This window comes from Bos taurus, chromosome 14, assembly GCF_002263795.3.
Source record: "Bos taurus isolate L1 Dominette 01449 registration number 42190680 breed Hereford chromosome 14, ARS-UCD2.0, whole genome shotgun sequence".
Lineage (NCBI taxonomy): Eukaryota > Metazoa > Chordata > Mammalia > Artiodactyla > Bovidae > Bos > Bos taurus.
Genome location: NC_037341.1, coordinates 81,308,437 through 81,328,907, shown reverse-complemented (window position 1 = coordinate 81,328,907; position 20,471 = coordinate 81,308,437). Strand labels below are relative to the sequence as shown.

At 51.2% G+C, this 20,471-nt stretch overlaps 1 protein-coding gene across 15 annotated transcripts in view; it reads right to left on the bottom strand.

The window, feature by feature from the left end:
• DEPTOR (DEP domain containing MTOR interacting protein) overlaps positions 1 to 20,471 on the bottom strand; it is a 166,463-nt gene that overhangs the window by 124,350 nt on the left and 21,642 nt on the right. The gene's annotated exons all lie outside the window — the stretch shown is intronic.

Genomic DNA, 20,471 nt, shown 5'->3' with positions numbered 1-20,471 from the left:
GCTAATTCTGGAGCAGGCCTGCCTCCCTCTGAACCTCACACTGTGCAGTACAAAGCAGCTCTGGTCACCACCCTAGCAGCCCACCAGGGCCTGGTGTATTTCCACGTCTAGGAAACCGAGCAGAAATATCGAGGGGAAAGAACTTCGGATCTCGGCGGCAGCCTAGAACTCGATCTTTTCAGACATGTTATCGGGGTTAAAAATGTTCAATAACTGTTACTGTCTGTTTCTCTTTGATAGAAATACAGAATTCTAAACATAAGCATGAAAAATTCCAGAAAAACCAGCCCAATAAAGAGATAAGAATTTTCATACTGTAAATAACCAAGTGCTGTGCCTGGCACCACGAGTACTTCATAAATATCTGGTGAACAAATAAGGATACAGGGGCACTAACAGAAATGACCCCCTTTTCTAAAACATAGGGAAGCTTCTCACTAAAAAAAGTGGGGGTTCTCACCCCACGACTTTGTGAACATCTAATATTATGGAATTTATCTTTAAAAAAAAGCAACTTTCATGGTTTCACTCCTGGGGCAATCCACTTCCAAAGTTTTAATGCCTGTTGTGCTGGTGTGTGTGTGGTTTTTCTGGTTATTCTCTGTGGCTTGTGGGAGCTTAGTTCCCTGACTAGGGACTCGGCAGTGAAAGCCTGGAGTTTAACCACTGGACGGCCAGGGGATTCCCTTGCGTGTTTTTTTTGTTTTTTTGAAAAAGCATTTCCATTTCTTTGAACTCAGTTTACTGCTTACAAATTTCCACAACGTTTAATACACGAATATGCATGATCCCCAAGAAGTGGGTAGAGGAGGCAATATTTCAAACTGGGAATATTTTTCTTGTGGGAAAAGAGAAATTCTGCACACTAGAGCCTCTCTGGGATGGCATTCTCCAGGAAGACTCGGTGAGATGCTGAGCCGCCCTTGCAAACACGCCGGTCACCCTGTGTGCCAGGCCCACAGCCCCTGCTGCTGCAGAACGCCTCCAGCACCCCGGCCACCCCGGGCAGCGTGCAGACCCCCGAGCTGGCCTTCCCCGCCCGGGGCGGAGCCTGGCTGAGAGTCCCTGACTTAGGGGGTCCCCGTGCCCACCGGCTGCTTGGCGAAGGGACCAGGGCCACAGGATGCTCCCCACTCAAGGGACAGCCGTCGGCCAAGCCCAGCAGGACGGCTGCGTCCATCACGGGAACAGGGGCAACGGTTTCGAGCCTTATCTGTGCTAGGAGCCTTCCTTCGAGGCGGAGCCCACCCGGGAGCCAGTGCGGAAAACCGAGCAGTGAGGAGGTCCCGGTTCGGCCCGGACGCCCCTGGTCTTCCGGCGGCTCCCGGCGCAGAGCCCCCACGTCCCGGGACCATCCACCGGATCGACCGAAACGTTCGTTTGGATTCCTCCATAGGATGCTACGGAAAAACCCAAGTGAACTTTTCTGGCCAAGCCAACAATGAAGTGTTTAGAACACAGGTTAAACATCCTCAGGGTCGACCCTGAGGAACCGGGCAACCAGGGAAGGCGGGGCGCAGGCCAGCTCCGGGAGGGCGCGGGGAGAGGCGGCCAGAGGCCCCGACCCGGCCCCGCGGTTCCTTCGGGCCTTTCGGTTCTTCCTCCAAGCTGCACGCGCTCTGATGGTAACCGGAACAGAGTCAGCCCCTTCCGGCGGCTGCAGGAGTCTCGGCTCCGGTTCCACGAGGCCTGCACCCGCCCGGCCCAGGAGGCCTGCGGTGAGCGCGGCCCTCCCAAGCTTCCTCACCGTCTCTGTGCCCCGCGCACCGGCGTGCCCGTCCCACCGTCTGGACATCCTGGACTCTATCTACTCTCAAGACAGACATCCCTCGGCTTAAAACACCCCCTCCTCCTGCCTGTAATAGCTAAAAAATTTCTACTTGCTCTTCGGCTTAAAAGCACCTCCCCTGGGAACATTTCCCCGGCCACCCCAAACCAGAAAACGAGCTTCCCTCCTCTGCTCGCCCACTAGTAAAGCACTCATCCCACTGTGTTACAGTCAGAGGGAGTGAGGGATGCTAGGGGAGAGCTGCTGATTTGTTTTGTTAATTCCAGTGCCTAGTACACGGCAGGGCACAGAGCCTCACTGATGGGAAAAATCACACCCTGAGCCTTGAGATGGCATGGGGCAGAAGAGTCTTCTGAAGAAGAGTCCAAATCAATCCACATTGAACTCCTGGGAAGAAGAATCTCTGTTTTAACTGCATTTTCTATGCCACCGGCTGGAGAATTTAAATACAAAAGCCACCTTCCCATCATTCATTTCAGCCAGCTGGTTCACAGGCCTTAGAATCAAGGTGATTTTGTAATATTCTATTCGGGGCCAGCGAACCAGCTGCTGAAAGTGCCACCTGACAATTTCCTCTTCTAGCTCCAGGAGAACAAACGCTAAGAGCGCAGGGTGCTAATAATCCCTACGAAATTACCGTCCATCAGATAAGAAAGGCAGAAATTGTTTTTCAAAAAAGCAGCTCGTGGAAAACTGCAGCGGGTTGCAGGGCTCAGAGAACAAAGAGAGCTGGAAACCACATGCTCTCATTTAGAAACAGCGTCATAAATCTCAGCCCAAGTAAACAGTCTAATTAAAACACACAGCCAGCAGAACGGTGTGGCTGACTGCGCGAGCCTGGGGACCCGGGCAACAGCACTGACATCCATGTGCTTTCAAGCCCAGCTATTGTCCCTTCCAGATGTCCAGGAACGGCCAGTGTCTGTCCTTGGGGACCGGAGAATTCAGAGGAAATCACGCTTACTCACCCGCCCTTGAAAGGTCCCAAGTCTAAAAGGATAAGAAAATAAGACAGGAACCAATGGAAGCTAACACACTGCATTGTCTTTTCGTGTCTGGATTTATTTTATAATTAAAAATTCAAATGACCAAACAAATCCATGCCCTTGGTAGATTAAAAAATTTCAAAAGTGCCTAACCTCAAGCTGGGTGCCTGGTGATGAATTGATACTTGCTGAAGCAGGAGACGGGTGTGGGCGTGCACTAGACTATCGGTTTTACTTCGGGAGGGTTTTGAAATTCCTTGACCCTCTTTTAAGATAAATATTTTTTGATGTGGACCATTTTTAAACCCTTCACTGAATTTGTTACACTAGTGAGTGTCTCTGTTTTATGACTTGGCTTTTATTGATTTTGGTCACGAGGCTTGTGGGATCATAGCGACCAGACCAGGGACAGAGCCTGCACCCCCTGCATGGAGAGGTGAGGTCAACCACGGGGCGGCCAGCGAAGCCCAAGCCCACTTTCCAAAGGGACGCAGTACGAACAGTTGTTTCCGTGTTCTCGCCAAGAATCCACGACGTCCACACGCAGCTGTGAACGTACACTTCCGGGAAACGGGGTCACAATAGACATCTCATGTAGCTGTGCTTCTCCCTCTCAGCCTGACGAGAACGAGGGAACGATACAGATGGTGACAGAACAGAGCACTGGTTAGCGTAACGGACTTCACGCTACTGAACTGCACATTTTTAAACGGTTAACATGTTTAAAACATGTTGTGTATATTTTACTGCAATAGAAAAAGACTCTACACTTAAAAAAACCAGAACCGGTTAATGTAAAGAGAGTATGTGTGATCTGTGGAGCCAGAAGGAATTGGTCTGAGACCGCGCACGCGCACACAATGCAGAAGCTGCAGTGGCCATCTTCTCTGGTGGTGATGTCAATCGTTCCATCAGCAAGACCCCTTTTCAGGAGTCTATCAATCAGGAACAAAGTCTGAGTCATAGGTCTACACAGAGCCCTTTCACGGCCCATGTCAAGTCAGTCCAAGCCAAGTCCCATGGATGCTGTGTGTCTTGTCACCGCAGCGAACTGAGATGGTGAACACACCGGGGAGGAAGCGTGCCTGACTCCGAGTCCCATGTATCAGGGGCTGCACTTGAAATCATGATGAAGTGTTAGCAGAAATACCACCACTAACGCTTCACACCCCCCGTGAATCAGGCAGGCGTTGTCATACTCATGTGACAGATAAGGAAGCAAGCTCCCGAGGTGCAGTGATGTGCTCAAAGTGAAAGTCGTGTCCGACTCTTTGCGACCTCATGGACTATACAGTCCATGGAATTCTCTGGGCCAGAATACTGGAGTGGGTAGGCTTTTCCTCCTCCAGGGGATCTTCCCAACCCAGGGATCAGCCGATTCTTTCCCAGCTGACCCAGCAGGGAAGCCCGGGAATACTGGAGTGGGTAGCCTTTCCCTGCTCCAGGGGATCTTCCCGACTCAGGAATCCAACTGTAGTCTCCTGCCTTGCAGGCAGATTCTTTACCAACTGAGCTATCAGGGAAGCCCTAATGTGCTCAAGCTAGATTTTTAATAAAGAGCAGGAGGACTTCCCTAGCGATTCAGTAGTTAAGAATCCTCCTGTCCACGCAGGGAACACGGGTTCAATCCCTGGTCTAGGAAGCTCCCACACGCTGCAGGGTAACCGAGCCTGTGCTCCTAGAGCCGGTGCTCGGAGATGAGAATCTGTGCAGCGAGCGGGCGGCCCTGCTCAGCGCAGCTAGAGGACAGCTGAGCTCGGCAAGTAGACCAAGCATGGCCGATAAATAAATAAAATGCTAAAAAAAAATCAGACAGCAAAGCAATGGCAATGGTTTAAAAATAGAGAGTGGGATTAGGATTTGAACCCAGATCTAATTTCTACGTTTACAGAGCATTCCATGCCATCAACTTTAAACAGAAGCACCTGTCTTCTGCCTATTCTGCTCATACAGGCTAAGAAAGAGGAAACATTGCAGTCATGCTAGAACACCACCGGAAGGCGAAAACGCACGCGATTCATACAGCGCACAGATACTACCCGTAAATACAGACGGGGATCACAGACGGGCTACAGAAGCAGCCAGCACATTGTCTTCACGACTGCCTCGAGCCAGTGTTGTATAATTAACATGGTATGCCCCAAGGGCCAGAAGCAGACTCGGTGACCTATGCTACCCAGAGAGTCAGCATCAGCTCATTCGGGACACGTAACAAAAACCTGCCGTTGTTTCTGGCTGTGCCAAGCACACAGCACACGGGATCTTAGTTCCCAGACCAGGGATCAAACCCATGTCCCCTGCCCCCTGCAGTGGAAGCCCAGAATCTTAACCCAAGGCTTGTCAGGGAATCCCCCAACACACACTTTGCTTTTTTAATTCTTTTTTGAAGTATAGCTGAATTAGAATGTTGTGTTAGTTACAGCAAAATGACTCAGTTGTATGCAGAATGGGTTAACAACGAGGTCCCGTTAGCAAACACTCCTACTGATGCGTGCGTAAGCGCTAACACGGCCTCTGAACCCTCATCTCATCCTTGAGATAAGATGTGAACACAAGGTCAGGGCAGGAAGGTCCCTGTCAGCCTCCCCTATCTCCTTAGAGCTGAGATTTCTTGCTGAATTCTTCCTCCACGTGAGCATTTTCCTAGGAGGTCTCCAGTTCCAAGGAGTAAGAAGCAATATCAGCCTCTCACGTTCTGATTTTTTCCTCTAATGAGTCCCAAGAAGGGTACTCTTCTAGCTTGCAAAGTGCCTTTCCAAGAAGCTCCAAGACTTTTCCCAAACATATCATTATTTGTTTACACACCGTACCCAGCAGAATCAGGCCTCGAGGTGCCATTTTACAGGTGAAGAAACAAGCCCAGAACGGTCCACGGAACTCACCGAGGACACAGAGGGACTCCCAGGACCGGCGCTGGGCCCCAAGTCCGCTGGTCCTGCTTTGGGGCGGCTCTGACCCCGGCCGCCTGGCCCCATGGCGCCCCTCTGTAACGAGAGGGGACCACATCCTGGCACCTTCCTCCCGAAACACAGAGCTCTGCTCGTTACTCAGAACAGCAGTTTGCAAACCAGGGCAAACATCACGTCCCATCCTTCATCCTTGTTCCCCAAGACTTGGCACAGGCCCAATAAACGGTGCTGTTCAGGTGGCAGCGAGTGGGACTCCCCTGGTGGGCCCACTGTTAAGGCTCCACATCTCTACTGCAGGGAGCATGGGTTCGGTCCCTGGTCGGAGAACGAAGATCTTGCATGCAGCGTGGTATGGCCAAAGAAGAGAAAAAAGAGAGAAAGAAAATATACCTTTCAGGCCGGAATAGGGACTCAATTGCATTAGTTCCCAAATTCCACTCCTGCCTTCCTGATTCACTGTTCATCATCACTCACAGCAGAGCTGTGGAATTGGACTGACTAGGGCTCAAACCCAAGTCACAGTCATTACCTACTGTGTAACAATGGGCAAAGCATTGACCTTCTCAGTGCCTCAACTTTCTCATCTATAAAATGGAAATAGATGTATGTCTCATACTGTGAGAATGAGATGAGAGATTATGTTAAGCGCTGAGCACACACTAAGGTCTCAATAAATGTTAACTCTTACTGCTGTTTTTACTATCATGTAATATATTTTGTCAGATTGTGCCAGAAGCCCCATCAAAACACCACTAAATATGCACTTCAGTTGGTTTTTAGAACAAACGCAATCCTCAGTTGACGACCACTGTTTTCTAGTATGGATGCAGGACTTTGAACTGAAGTTGCTTCCTGTCTCTGGGACTGAATCCCAGGATGATTGGGCTGGGTTAGCAACTGCTGGAGACGAGGCTACTCTTTGTTAAGCACCTTCTTCTTGGGTAAAAGTTTAGTCACTCAGTCCTGTCCGACTCTTTGTGACCCCATGGACTGTAGCCTGCCAGGCTCCCCTGTCCATGGGATTCTCCAGGCAAGAACACTGGAGTGGGTTAGCCGTTTCTCCAGGGCATCTTCCCGACCCAGAGACTGAACCCAGGTCTCGCACACTGCAGGCGGATTCTTTACTGTCTGAGCCCCAGGGAAGAGGAGAGAGAACCGAAGGTGAGAAGGCGTTCGGTCACGCCCTGAACACACATCTCAGCCTTGCTTTCCATGGGGTTTGTGAGAATCCACGCCACCTCTTTAAGGTCTCAACCAAACTGATAACTAAAATCACTGATTTTAACTGGCAAGAAACTCCCAGCCATCTAGTTCAAGCCGTCCCCAGTATCGCTGTTTCACAGACGGGAAAACAGACGGAGAAATGAGATGACCTGCCTGTGTTTTCCCTGCTGCAAGTTCAGCCTTAGAGTCCTGCCTCTCCAGCCTTGGAGACCAGGCCGCCTGCTGACCTCCACAGCAAGGCAGCCGCGAACCTGCTGCCGCTAATCCAGTGCCCTGTCAAGGTGTGCTTTTTTTTTTAACCTAATTTCCTACTCATTTTTTAAACTAAGTTTATTTATTCACTTCTGGCTGTGCTGGGTCCTCACTGTTGCTCGGGGGTTTCTCTAGTTGGGGTGGGCAGGGCTGCTCTCCAGCTGCAGGTGCAGGTTTCTCACTTGCCAGCTTCGCTGGTTGTGGAGCCCACTCTAGGGCTCAGGACATGTGGGCTCGGGGGCTCAGGGGTCAGGGCAGGTGGGCTTGGGGGCTCTGGGCTCAGCGATCGGGGTGCGTGGGCTCGGGGCTCAGGGGTCGGGGCACGTGGGCTCGGGTGTTTGGGGGTCGGGGCATGTGGACTGGGGGCTCTGGGCTCGGGTCGGGGCACGTGGGTTTGGCGGCTCTAGGCTCAGGGATTGGAGCGCGTGGGCTCGGGGGCTCAGGGGTCAGGGCACGTGGGCTCAGGGGTTGGGGCGTGTAGGCTCAAGGGTTGGGGCACGGGGGCTCAGTGGCTCAGGGGTTGGGGTGCATGGGCTCGGGGGCTCAGGGGTTGGGGCACGTGGGCTCAGGGGCTCAGGGGTTGGGGCGCGTGGGCTCGAGGGCTCAGGGGTCAGGGCGTGTGGGCTCAGGGGCTCTCGGGTCAGGGCACGTGGGTGCCCGGGGTCTAGGATGCAGGCTCAGGGGTTGGGACGCGTGGGCTGCCTTGCTCTCAGACACGCGGGATCCTCCCAGACCAGGGATTGAACCCCTTCCTCCTGCGCGGACAGGCAGACTCTCCACTCGGCCACAGAAGTGACAAGGAGCACTTCTGTCACCGATGGCCTGGACCCTGTCTGCGAGAGCCTGCGAGTCATCTCTGCCAACACCCAGACCACTGCATCCCTTCAGAATATTCAATCTTGAAAACCGAAAACATCTTCCCTGAGGAAAAGCAATGCGCATGAAAATTAAGTACAAAAGATCATGAGATAGTAACTAAAACATTGTTCAGTATATGGTTCCTGGGTTTCCCAGGCGGCACAGTGGGAAAGAATCCACCTGCTAACGCAGGAGACACAGAGACGCGGGTTCAATCCGTGTCAGGAAGATCCCTGGAGGAGGATACGGAAACCCGCTCCAGTATTCTCACTGGGACATCCCATGGATCATGGAGCCTGGCGGGCTACTGTCCACGGGGTTGCAGTCAGACATGACTGCGCACGCGCGCGCACACACACGCAAAACCCCGCTCCCCACTGAAATATAAACAATACAAGCTGGGTGACGTGCAGACTGAGGCAGATTCAAGTGAGAGCAGGTGAGCGCAGGAAGGGGCAGGGACACCCTCCGTGAAGGTCACCTGGAGGCCTTGGGGGGCCACAGGAGGCCGGGCGGCACCTGCGAGCTTCTGAGGCAGCAGGTCCGGGGGTCAACGCAGGGGGCAGCATCGCTAACGAAGGCACGCTGACGCTGCTGCGGCTTTAGGGGGCACCTCTGTGAACCACTGGGTTGGAGGGGAACAGAACCAACACGGGGCTGGGGCATAAAAGGAAGGAAAGGGTGATGGGAGGCGGGGAGGGCCGTGGCCGTCAGCTGAGCCCAGACTTGGGGGGCGGGGACGGGGTGGGGTCAGAGGGGGACATACTTTCCGCGGGCGTTTCCAGGCCCTGGGGTGCCTTCGCTGGGGAGTCAGGAAGTGATCCTGTGGGTCGCACCTCCTCAACACCTTAATGGAGACTTCACTCGGGCGGTCTCACCACCCGACCTGCAGGGCCCCCCTTCCTTTAAACGTCTCCCCACCCGTTCGCCGATGCCCGCTCCTGTTTGAGGAGGAGCAGGGTCTTCCACCCAATAAGGTGTGCAAAGTTTCTTTCTTTTTAAAGACAGGTCTCTGGCTGAGAAACAGGCAACAAGCTCCCTCACGTTACCTGTAACCAGCTGACAGCAAATATAAATGATAGCTGTGAGCCTGCCCCGTGTCCATGGGGAGGGAGTTTAGAAGGAAGGTGCGCGACGCTTTTCTTAGGCCTCACTGCACCGCTCCTGGGATCGTAGATCTCCCACCAGAGACCAGACCCAGGTCCACGGCGGGGAAAGGGCGAAGCCCTAACCACTGCACGGCCAGGAATCCCCGCAAACTCGTGACTTTGAGGAAACAGGAGGAAAGGGCTGGTCCGGCTAGGGAAAAGGCCGCTCAGAGCAGAAGCGGGGCTCAGATGCCAGCTGCTCCTTTGTCCCGGGGGTGGATTCGCGGCTGCCAGGTGCTGTGTTGGCGCTGGGAGGTGTGAGGCCACCAGAACCCTAGTGTGTGGGGTTCCCGTCCAGGTAGCGTGACCTAGACAGAGGGGGACCACAGAGGATGAGATGGCTGGATGGCATCACCGACGCGATGGACGTGAGTTTGAGTGGGCTCCGGGAGTTGGTGATGGACAGGGAGGCCTGGCGTGCTGCAGTCCGTGCAGTCACAATGAGTTGGACTCGACTGAGCTACTGAACTGAACACAACCCAGAGGAAAGCTCTAACCAACTTAGGACTTCATTTGCTAATCCAGAAGAGGAGGAAGCTGACCAGCTTTATCGCTAAACTTCCTTTGTCTCTTAACTTCTCTGGTTTTTTTTAATGGACATTCTGAAGAGCCTCCAGGGTAAATCCCCACTCACCACATCAAAATAGAACAGGACTTTTGGGGCACATTTTGTACTGAAAAGATCTGCCACAAACCACAAGGCTGAAGAGCAGAAAATAGCAAATTTCATTTCCTTCAGGCTTCCAAGTGAGGATGAACATATCAGAGCGAATCCTGTGCTAAGCAGGCTGTCCAAACCCCATCTAGGGTTACCAGCATCTATTTTCAGCTCCCAAGACAGATGCGGAAGCTGCCCAACTGCTACAGGCTTTGTGTGTCAGGGTCTACAACAGGGAACAGATAAAACAGAGTATTACTTAGAAATACTCCAAGAGCCCTCCAAAATGTTGTCAGGGACATCTGTGGTTATGGTGGAGGCAGCTTTCAGCTGAGGGGCTTGTGAAAGACTCAACCAATATACATTTATGGAGCTCCAACTGCATACCAGGCATAGCTTGAACAACGGCTTAGCACAGACTAGTTTCTTCTTCAAATGAAAATGTTGTGTCCTGTGTGTGCAGGACACACACACACCCCAGTCGCAGTCTCCATAATCCTCCCAATCCAGTTAAAACTGAATCTATCTGACAGGCTTTTCCTTTTCATCTATTTCCTGTTTCAGCAAATGCATCGCCTTCCTTTCTGCCTCTCTAGATTTATGCTCTTCCTTTTTCAGGATCTGTTAAAGCCTAGCTCAACTCGATCTCTTTCTGTAATGTCTTCTCGCAACCACTGGACATAGCCTGCTGCCCTCGATGCCTCTGTGACATTTTCTACGACGCTCAGGTCTGCCCTTATACTGTTTCATATTACTTACAGCACAAATGGAATGAGGAAAAAACTACCTCCTCCCTTCACATTTCCCAAAGCGTCTAGGACAAGGCTAATGGTAAATGATGCTCAGAATACGAGCCTGGGTTTCATCTTTGCTTTTAGCTGGACAGAGAGAAATCTGACCATGGAACAGAGTGTAGATTTGAGTCTCCAGTCCTGGGTCCTTTACTGGCTGCAGACCATCCAGGTTGCCCTTACTGGGCAGTACTTCAGAGCGTTCCTCCCCTGCCTCTCCATGAACATGAAGGGGTACTTGGACCATCTGTGTGTGTTTGGTTCCCTGGAAAAGAAACGTGAAGCAGCTCCTCCCTCAGGAAGAGTCCACGCCATCCTTCACAGAACGTGCAAACAGCAGGGGTCTGGTTTTAGCTCCAGGTCTGTCTGTTGCCAGGATCCAGGCAGGTCTGGGCAGGAAGGGCTCAGGCCAGTGGCTGGGGCCCCCTGGGTATCCATGGATGGAGGAGCCAGACCACCAGACAGGAGGGGAGTCGGGAGAAGGCCACAGCATCTGTAGCCCCAAGGAGCCAAACCTGAAGGCCCCATGTTCACTCAAGTCCTGAGATGCCAAGGGCCAAGGCAGCTCTATCATGGGGAAAAGGTGACAAAGCACAGACATGAAGAAGGGAAAACAGCCATAAACAAGTCACACAGCCTTCCTTTTAAAACATTTATATTAGAGAGAGACAGAGAATACTGATAATTCCACGTGCAGTGACATAAAAAGACACACACACACTGGCTTCCCTGATGGCGCAACTGGTAAAGAATCCACCTGCAATGTAGGAGACCCTGGTTTGATTCCTAGGTTGGGAAGATCCCCTGGAGAAGGGATAGGCTACCCACTCCAGTATTCTTGGGCTTCCCTGGTGGCTCAGCCGGTAAAGAATCCACCCACAATTCGGGAGACCTGGGTTCCATCCCTGGGTGGGGAAGGTCCCCTGGAGAAGGGAAAGGCTACCCACTCCAGTATTCTAGCCTGGAGAATCCTATGGACTGCATAGTCCATGGGGTCGCAAAGAGTCGAACACGACTGAGCAACTTTCACTTTCACACACACAATCAGGAGACAATAAAAGGTCACAAGAACGCTGCTGAGAAACACTCAACGGGAGGGAGTCAACTGTTCCTTGGGCTTCCCAAGTGGCTCAGTAGTAGAGAACCCGCCTGCCAATGCAAGAGACGCAGGACTCGATCCCTGGGTCAGGGAGACCCCCTGGAGGAGGAGGAGGATTCCCACTCCAGTGTTCTTGCCTGGGACTGCCTGTCTTGACACAGTGGCCCTTGCAGGTACTCGATACAGTTCAGGCTCCTTGTGTACCACTCTGGGTGCTGAACACACTTGGTGTTTGTTGCCTTTGGTGCACACAACCCCATGTACCTAGCCCCACACTTACCTGGGTTTCAGCTCACTCAGACTGTTTGAGGGTCAGAGAGAAGAGGGTGGAAGTGCAGCAAACCATCCCCCACAGCCAAGAAGGGGCTACGCTGCCCCTGAGACAGGCCCTCGGTGCTGACTCGCGCATACGAGTGTCTGAGTCCCAACGTGGTTCTCCATAATAATAAAGCCATATGCTGAGCACATCGTGGCTTATCAGTGATTTCCATACTCTTCATCTTATTTGATTTTGCAAACGGCCATGGGAGGTGGCTAGGGGAGAGGTGATGAATCCCTATCTGTAGACGAGAAGAAAGTTTACTCTGGCGGCTGGAACTGGCCACTAATAGTTTCCAAGTGGCAAAGCTATGTGTCATATCTAGACCTTACGATATTTCACGTACCAGGATACCACAGTAGTAGAGTACATCCACCCTCATGCGTTAGTAAGGATATTCCTGCATGACTAGCTGGTTATATCAGTGGTTGTATCCGTAGTGTTATTGCTTACTTACATTTTTCTTTTCTTTTTTTTAATGATAAATTCAGGAGTAATTTATTAGAAATGCCGATAAATACATAAGTCATGAACTAAAACAAAACTGAGAAAACAAAGCTAGACACATTACAAGAGAGAGAAAACATGAAAACAAGATGCCTCACACAACATTACAATGAGTGAGAAAAGCTGGTCTAAACATCCAGACTTTTAGGAAAACACAAATTATGAAACTTGTCATAAGGAAGAGGAGGAAGTTATAACAATCCTCTACTTTGGTCCTTTAATTTCTTTTATATATATATATATATAATTTAATCAAACTTTATTGGCATCCAAAGTAGTTCTTTTTTAAAACTATTTTATACTGGAGTATAGCTGATTAACGATGCTGAGACAGTTTCAGGTGGACCAGGGCCTCAGCCATGCACACCCACGTACCCCTCGTCCCGCAACCCCCTCCCGTCCCGGCTGCCACACAGCACTGAGCAGCGCCCTGTACTGGGTAGCAGGTCCTTGTTGGCTCTCCACCCTAAACACAGCAGGGTCGATCCCTTCTCCCCACCCTCCCCCACACATATTTATGTTTTTCAAGGGTCCTCCATTATTTTTTAAGGACCCCCAATACTCGATCTTCTCTCCAACTCCTTGTTTTGCTGTGGTGGATGAGCAGGTATTTAAAGTCCGTTGATGATTATACAAAGAGTCTGAAAACTTTCCAAACTCTATTTAGAGCCCCAAATGCTAACATGGTTCCAAACACCTGTGGCTACTTATGAACTACAGCACTCATTACGCGAAGACAGTATCTTCTAAAGATAGCCAGATGCCTAGAGATCCTGCCAGCTCTCAGCCACATTCTCCTGACGCCTATCACTTGAACTGCACTGGCATTCCCACCCTAAAGTCACACAATTAATTAGGTGACCAGAGGCAAGGAAGCGAAGCTCAAAGTGGACTCTGAACATCATCAAGATTCCAGGTCTCTGAAAGGCCGTTCCTAGTTTAAACTCACTCTGCTACTGCGCCTGTGTCTAGTGTCTTTCCATCCCAGAGTTTGCTTACTGTGTGCATGGGGCTAGGAAGTGAAGCCAACACAACAAACTCTCGTTCCAGGCACCAGCAAGCAAATGACACCTGCGCTCTGGGAATTAGTGGGGTTTATGTTCATTTATCGGAGAAGGCGATGGCACCCCACTCCAGTACTCTTGCCTGGAAAATCCCATGGACGGAGGAGCCTGGTAGGCTCCAGTCCATGGGGTCATGAAGAGTCGGACACGACTGAGCGACTTCACTTTCACTTTTCACTTTCATGCATTGGAGAAGGAAATGGCAACCCACTCCAGTGTTCTTGCCTGGAGAATCCCAGGGACGGGGGAGCCTGGTGGGCTGCCGTCTATGGGGTCGCACAGAGTCGGACACGACTGAAGCGACTTAGCAGCAGCACGTTCATTTATTCATTTTGGCCAAGGGGAATGTGGGATCTTAGTCCCCCGAGTCAAGGATCACACCTGAGCCTCCCTGCATTGGAAGCACAGGGTCTTAGCCACTGGACAACCAGGGGAGTCCCAATTGTTGGCCTGTGTTTAAGCCTGAGTCTGTTCCGAGGGGGCTCATTTGCATCACAGTGTCTGTCCTGTGAGTGTCTGAGATGTTAAATTATTTGGTTTGGTCCTTGAGAAAACTTACAACGTCCTGCAAGTCAGGCCCCATTCATCAGACTTGTACCTTTCCCACCGATTATGTAATGATGGGATAAATGCGCAATTTGATTAGACTGCTCTTTGATTCAACAGCCACTCAGGTTTTCAGGTCTGTTGCTTTAAGGGAGGAGTTGCAGACAGAAAGTGGAACCAGCCCAGAATAAGAGGGGTTCAGACTAAACAATTAAATATGCATTTTGTTTTGTTTTTAATTATTTATTTATTTTGGTTGTGCTGGGTTTTCTTCAGGTTCACAAGCTTCTCTGGTTTTCTTCAGGTTCACAAGCTTCTCTGGTTGTGGTGCGTGTACTTAGAAACAGCATCTGGGATCTGAATTTCCCTCCAGAGATGGAACCTGGGCTCCCTGCATTGGGAGCACATAGTCTTACCCATGACTCACCAGGGAAATCCCTAAATATGCATTTTAATAAAGGGATCTAATATAAACCAAACAGTAGGGTTTTGTGTTCGTTTAATAATAAAAAAAGAATCGTCTGGATATAATTAATACAATAGTTGGTGAACATAAGCTACTGAACAAATAAGATTAAACAACACGTCTGAGTTCAGAGCAGCATGACACTTTACAGTCCTTCCTGGACTATCACGATTATGTCCAAAACTCTTCTCCACAACAAAGAATCTTGCTTCCTCTAGTCTTTCTCCCTCCAGTACTCTTGCCTGGAGAATCACGTGGACAGAGAAGCCTGGTGGGCTGTTGCCTTAGCATGCATGCATGCATTGGAGAAGGAAATGGCAACCCACTGCAGCGTCCTTGCCTGGAGAATCCCAGGGACGGGGGAGCCTGGTGGGCTGCCGTCTCTGGGGTCGCAACGACTGAAGTGACTCAGCAGTAGTCTTTCTCCTATTTTTTTATTTGCTGCAATGACCATGCTACCTAGTTTCCTAAATCTTCTCTAAACATTTAATACAAAGAAAGGGTAAGCCCCTGCTGCTGCTGCTGCTGCTAAGCCGCTTCAGTCGTCTCCGACTCTGTGCGACCCCATAGACGGAAGCCCACCAGGCTCCCCCGTCCCTGGGATTCTCCAGGCAAGAACACTGGAGTGGGTTGCCATTTCCTTCTCCAATGCATGAAAGTGAAAGTGAAGTCGTGTCTGACTCTTCGAGACCCCATGGACTGCAGCCCACCAGGCTCCTCCGCCCATGGGATTCTCCAGGCAAGAGTACTGGAGTGGGTTGCCATTGCCTTCTCCGAAGCCCCTACCCAAGCCAAACTCAACCAGTGAAACTTTCCACAGGGAATTGTGTCATTGTTGTTTAGTCGCTAAGTCGCATCCAACTCTTTCGCAGCCCTGTGGACTGAAGCCCATGAGGCTCCTCTGTCCATGAGATTTTCCAGGCAACAATACTAGAACGGGTTGCCTTTCCCTTTTCCAGGGGATCTTCCTGGCCCAGGGATCAAACCCGAGCCTCTTGCATTTGTACACAGATTCCTTGCCACTGAGCCACCTGGGAAGAAGCCCTGACGACTCGTGTACCAAAGGCTGAGGCCCAGCATCACATCGGAGGGACTACTGCTGTTGCTCGTGCCGGCAGCGCGGCGATCAGACCTGAGCACGCTTCCACTCGCCTTTGTGGTGTGCCACCACGCCTGAGTCTCACAGCAGATCGCTGAACTTTCATTTCATATGATGCTTATTCTGCCGTTTGTTGAAAACATGAGTTGAAGGTCAGGGGGTGAGCAAAAGAAAGGTGAGCATCCTGGGTTAACAAAAAGGAGCGAAAAACTCAGAGCCAGAAATAAAGCGTACTTGCACTGAGGATATGCGTGTTTTTGGCATGTTCTATCATCTTACTTTCTATCCCACGGCACTTCCAAGCTTCAGAGTTGATTCCAGAATTGGCATCGATGCCTCTGAGCCCTCTCTTGACTCTAGTTCGGGGGCACCGAGGGGACAAGGGCGTCCATCCATTCCCAGCTGCACTGTCCAGAGTCTAGCCCCTCGCTGGGTCTCCACCAAACTCAACATACACAGAACGTGCTGGACACAAGTCACTTCAAGGCTCCCCCCTTTCTCTCTCCCACCCTGCACACGCCCACCCCTCAGCACACACGCACTCTCATCACCTTCCCTTCCAACCAGCTCCTCCTCCTGAACACCCGACTTCTAGGAATGGCTCCCTGCCTATTCCAGCCACCCGGGGAACCGTCTTCAGCCGTCCTGGACTGACAGCCCCGTTTCTTTAACTGTGGTTTTCCCGCTGCCCAGAATCCATCTTCTGCCTTCCCACTTCCACAAAACCTACTCATCTTCCCTCTCGTCCCACGAAGCCATCGCGTCCTTTTCGAGATCATGGGGAGCTCTCCTTTTTAAACCGTGGCTTTAATTTCCCAGAGTTCTTCACGGTATTTTGTTCAATTATCCTCCATTTATTCATGGACTCCTACTCTATTTCTCTACCTAAAATTTGCCTTCTTGGTGCAAGAATCATCCTGTTTATTTCTTGACAGCTTTTCCAATGCAAACAAAAGCGGGCCCCACAGGCTGTCAATAAATATTTGTAGGCTGATTACCTAAGGATAAAATATAATCAGCAGCCATGTGTATAAGAAATTTTTCTGGGAGGAAGAGATTTAAAAAAAGGTATATCTGGGTTCTTCTGAAATATGCAGAAGAAATCTGTATTCTATATATACATATAAGTATATAATCTTTTTTTAAAATTGAGGCATACTTTATTTAACAATGTCGTGTTAGTTTCTGGTATATTGCAGAGTGATTCACTTATACATGTATATACCAATTCTTTTTCATATTCTTTCCCATTATGGTTTATTACAAAGTATTGACCATAGTTCCCGATAGTATACAGCAGGCCCTTGTTGTACACGGTAGTATCTGCTAATCCAAAACTCCTAACTTACCCCTCCCCTACCCTGTAATTTTAACTAATCCAGCAGGACCTTGTTGTACACAGCAGTATCTGCTAATCCAAAACTCCTAATTTATCCCTCCCCTACCCTGTAATTTTAACTAATCCATAATAAAATGATAATTGTGCTTTTTAAAAAGTTCATACACTGCCTTAAGTCCCGTTTAAATTCATTTATTGGCTGCAAGGACTGGGACAGACCTTCTGTTCTGTGTGCTGCCGTGTGAAAAAGACAGTTCTGGGGCTAGGAGATCACAAATCCTTATTCTTGAAAGTCAAAACAGAAAATGTGCTTTTGATGTTGCTGTCATGACCTGCAAGAGCCTTGGTGGGAGGACGGCCCTCCCTCTGCCCGCCTGCTCATCCAAGGGCTGTGTGCCACTCCGATAGGCCCTTCGTCGGCGCCAGGCGCTGCCAGGGCCACTCCAATTAGTGACTCACCACCAGCGCCACAGGGCAGGCGAGAACAGTGCTGCCCCTGCCGAACAGCAAAGATGCCCTGGGAGGCACAGAAAAGTTCTGAGAGGAGCTTGCCCCCCTAAGACAAACGGCGGGAGTCAGCGCTCGAACCGAAGCTCTGGCGTTCCACTTCGGGTCCTGGGAAAACCCACCAAGGTCCTCCTTCGGGAAAGCCAGGGGGCGTTTGTCACCAGTTCACCACCTCAGGCTCACTCTCCAGTGAATGTTAAAGTCCCTCAGTGGTGCCCGACTCTGCAACCCCAGGGACTACACCGTCCTTGGAATTCTCCAGGCCAGAATACTGGAGTGGGTAGCCTATCCCTTCTCCAGGGGATCTTCCCAACCCAGGATCGAACCCAGGTCTCCCGCATTGCAGGCAGATTCTTTACCAGCTGAGCCACAAGGGAAGCTATCAGGGAGGCTTACTCTCCAGTGACACTGAAAAATCAACAGACCAGCAAGTACTTGTTGGGTACCCAGTAATGCAAGAAACAGCGCCAGGTGGGGGAGAAACAGCCGTGAGAAGGACAAAAGCCCGACTTCCCTTGTGGGGCTGAGAGTCTAGACAGCAGCTTCCACAGGAGGAACCTAAGACAATCCTTTGGGGTGTGGCTAGACGATACCAGAACATCTGTATTCATCCCACTTTACAAGGATTCTTTTACCTTTCTACTTTGGGGATAGGTTTACGATCTGCATAACGCATCCATACAGCTGCCCATGGGTATCACGGGCAATGTGCTGACACTGGGGGGAATCTGTGCTCAGAATACCTGCACGGGTATGGACGGGCAAGCAGGACACTTGAAGACCAATGGACTGCAGGACAACTCGGACTTTCCTGAACATGCTCTGCTGTGTCCCAGCTTCAGGTCTCTCTGCCTGCTCTTATCTCTGAAAGGCATCGCCTCCCTTCACGGTCCTCCTTCCTGAGTAAACGTCTTCCAAGCCCAGCTCAGAGGGCCCTCAGAAGCAGAGTCACTCACGTCTCTCTGTGGCTCCCACGGTCCCAGAGGGACCCTGGACACCCCCCTGTCCCAGACTTCATCCTGCTGTGTCGTAACCACCTACATTTCCGCCGCTGGCACTAGCTGGCTGGACTCTCTGGTCTGTGAGCTCCTTGAAGACAGGGGTCCTGGGCTTCACCTTCTCTTCTAAGGGGCAGGACCGTCACTGAGGCCTGGCACGTGAGGGACTCTCATGATGCATGTGAGAAGTTTAGTCACAGCTTTTTTCTCTTTGATTGCAGTCACCTTGAAGACAGAAGCTTCAGGTGGGCAATCAGCCTTTTCCTTCCTCCTCCGTCGCCTTAAGGAGAGGCGCGTCATGGGAGAGCACCCACACCCAGCTCTAGGACGCAGCCCCTGAGCCCGGGTCAGCAGAAAGCTTACAGACGGGCTGAGAGAGCGTGGTACTTCCAGAATGCTTTTAAACGTTCTTAATTTTTATTGGACTACAGATGCTTCACCATGCTGTGTCAGGTTCTTCTGTACAGCAAAGTGAATCAGTTATATGCACACGTCTCCCCTCTTTCCTGAATTTCCTCCCATTTAGGTCCCCACAGAACGCTGAGGAGCACTCCCCGTGCTGCACAGGAGGCTCTCACTTGTCATCTATTTGCACGTCAGTCCCGAGCTCGCCCTCGCCCCACCCACCACACTCCCCCTGGTACCCACGTGTGTGTTCTTTGCGCCTGGGTCTCTGTTTCTGCTTTGCCGATAAGATCATCCACACCATCTTTCTAGATTCCACATATCGGCATTAATACACGCTATCTGCTTTGACCTTTCTGACTTACTGCACTCTGTATGACAGCCACTAGGTCCATCCAGACACATTCACAAATTACCAGTGAGGCCTGGCCAGTCTCAATCTTGAATTCAAGATGGAAACCCAGAACCGCGCAACCTGGGAAGAGCAAATCAGAAACGCAGAGACACGCTGTGCTCAGACGGTTCAGACACCAGTCCTGTGGGGATGCCTGCGGGACTAAGGAGAGAGGAGCTCAGGACGGGCCAAGGGCTCAGGTTCTGTCTCAGCCCTGCACCCACTATCAACACGGGGACCACCACGCTGGGGGGCGCAGCCCCGCACTCACGGACCGGGGCACGTAGCCCTGCACACAGCGTGTTTGGGGCCACCACAGTGGGGTGCATAACGACCTTGGGGCCGCTGGGTCTCCAGCAGAGGGGATCATTTCTGAGTCCTCATAAGCACTCTAGGGGTGACATGGCGACAGTAGGGGCAGAGAGGAACACGGTCAGCCCATCCTCACTCTGACCCCATGTCAGATGGCCAAGCAGCAGTCGTTTAAAAGGCCTGACTAGACAGGTTATCACTAAGGTCCCGCCAGCCTGAAGTTCAACCCGTTGATCATGCTGATGACATGGACATGGCATGATGGTCAACCACGTTACGAGCAATCCTTTGGAAAGACCTTCACTAAACTGACTGAGAGCAACTGTGTTAGTTTCCTGGACCTCATCCAGTCAACAAGCGTTAACTGAACGTCCAGCAGGCACCACACATAACACGAAACAAGATGTGCACGGACTCCGCCTTCACGGAGCACACGCTTCTGCAAAGCTGGCTCTCTGTCCCCACCATGTGAGTGAGTGAGTGAGTGAGGAAGGCAAAGTCGCTCAGTCGTGTCCGACTCTTTGCGACCCCCATGCATTATTCAGTCTATGGCATTTTCCAGGCCAGAGTACTGGAGTGGGCAGCCCTTCCCTTCTCCAGGGGATCTTCCCAACCCAGGGATCGAACCCAGGTCTCCCACATTGCAGGTGGATTCTTGACCAGCTGAGCCACCAGGGAAGCCCACCATGTAAAGGTGCTTTTATGTCTAAGGACCCTGAGATGTGATGTGTGAGCACCAAAGCGCCATGGTCCTCAAAGCCTCTCCAACCGACTTTTTAAAATTTCGTCCGAATGCATCGG